The sequence below is a fragment of the Vipera berus genome (genome assembly GCF_964194415.1).
Source record: "Vipera berus genome assembly, chromosome: 2".
NCBI classification, from domain to species: Eukaryota; Metazoa; Chordata; class Lepidosauria; order Squamata; family Viperidae; genus Vipera; species Vipera berus.
The window spans coordinates 176,550,373-176,552,636 of record NC_138203.1 but is presented as its reverse complement, the minus strand read 5'-3'; positions in this window follow the sequence as shown (position 1 = coordinate 176,552,636).

The window sequence follows — 2,264 nt, the reverse complement described above, 5'->3', positions numbered from 1 at the left end:
CTCCGGAGCCTATAAGAGCAGCCCGCCGCATGGTAATTAGCCCCCCCTTTTGTTGATCCCAAGCAGCCAATGGCGAGCCCGGTCTCCCACCGTAGGGCGGGGAGCGGAGGACTGCGGGAGGCGATTAGCCATTCTTATTGGCTAATGAGCCGTTAAAGAGCCGGGGGAGCGAAAAGGTTACGGAGCTGCTAGGCGAGGAGGCTATTTGAGTTGAGGCTACGCCGGCGGAGGCTGCGCTGCGGTGCCGGCGCCTTCGCTCTTTTGCTCCGCTGCTGCTGCTGCTGCTGCTTATTCGGGAATCCCGTTTGAAGTCGACCTGGCTCTGTCGAAGGCGGCGGTCTTGAGGTCGCGAGCAAAGCCGCTTCTTTGACTAGACGGCGCCACGTGGGAAAGCACAACTGGGCAGTGGCCAAAATGAACCGTGCAAGGGCGGGGTAGGATGGGAGCGGGGCTGAGAAGAAGGGTGTTTTTTTTTTCCCCCGGCGGCTGGCCGGGCAGCGGTCTTCCTTTGCGAAGCGAGGATTGAGCCCGGCATTCGCCCCGTGTAGCATATAGGCGCGTCCACACACCCACACGCATCGTGGCGGTTGTTCCCACAAAATACGGAGCCTAGATTGGCCCCGCGCGGGACCGCTTTTGGCCCGAAGTTTACAGTCCTCCGCGATCGTGAGCAAGAGTCACGCGCTGAGCTCGTCCGGCTTTGGCATTAAGGCTGCAGCGACTTAGGAGTAACTCTGGGGCTCTCGACGACTGGGTTCCCAGGCATCTGGATCCCAGTGGTTAACTTTTAAGCCCAGTATGCTTGGCTATGTCGAAGTAATTAGGGAATTTTAGCAAACTACTGTTTTCTTAGTCACGAAGTTAGTGCTGATATCGGAGGTTCCAAAGCATCCCTTTCATTGGAAATGCTGGGACCTTTACATTTCCAGGGCTACACACCTTGTCTTCCGTGTAATGGGGGGGGGGCTCGCCGCATCTCAAGAGTAGCGCCATATATTAGGCTTCCTCTGGCCGCACCACCAATGGAGACTTCCCTCTCCCCCCCCCCCCCCAGCACTCATTTTTCCACAGACTCGATGGCTGGAATTTGGTAGGTTCGGAGTTCCCGCCTCCTTGCTGGAAAAAGGGAGGAAGGAAGAAGACAAACGGTTTCTAAGTTGCTCGGCCAGAGGGGACAGCTTAAAGGTCTATATCCCTCTGACTACTTAGAACTGGAATCCACCTATCGACTTCCGGGTAGCCAGGTTCAAAAAGGTTCCGTAGGAGCTTCTTTAAGGTCAAGGTTAGACTGGCAGAGACTAGGATCTCAGAGATCCTGAGCCTTCCTTCACTCCAGGAAGCCCTCCACCCGCTACCCTGGTCTCCACAACAGCCCCCCCCCCCGTAGTTCTTCCCTTCCTCTTGCCTCCCCTGTAAGGCCTGCTCGGCTCCCACCTTGGAGCTCTGGCTGTTCTCCCAGATAATTTAGGAGGCCTCCCGTTTGGGCCTCCCCAACCCACAGACAAGAGGCATAAGCTGGGGGGGGGGGCGGGGGAAGGCGATTTGATGCTTCCCAATGTTATCTGCCTCTCCCCTATTCTCCTGAATTCCCCAGGCCCCAAACCTGAATGTCTCACTTTTCAGTCTTTCCTCCTCCTCCTCCTCCTCCTCCTCCTCCTCCTCCTCCTCCCACTTTCTCTTTTGTCGCAGGCCTGGGTCTCTTATTAATTTCTCCTACCTATCGACCTTCTGGCACTTGCTTTGGAATCTAGGAAAAGGTTCCCTTTTCCTTTGCCTCTGATTCCCATTTTGTATTAATTAATTCAGTATTTTCTGGTATTGAGTTATTTTTCCCCCCACGCATTTTGCAGAGAGGTGCATTGTCCCAAATGGAGAATATAGTTTCTTCCGCTGAAACATATTTTATTTTATATATAAATATATATATAAATATATACATACATACATACATATACATATACATATACATATACATATACTGTAGAGGCCAGAGCGGTAAAGTTGGCCCGCTAAAAGAGACCTAAGGTCCCGTAGCCTTGAGCGTCACTCATGAAGTTCCGTTCGGTTCTCCCGAGCAAAGCCACTTTGCTAAAAGCTGGGTGAAAGTTTGTAGAGGCCATTTCTTCGGTACCTGATTTATCCTGCTATTCTAGTGTCACACGGGTGTATCAGGTCTGTCTTTTCCTCGCCCCAGTGGCTGGATTGACGCATTAAAATGCTATAAAATCTTGGCTCTTTGGGTCGAGTGAAGTCAAGCTAAAGCG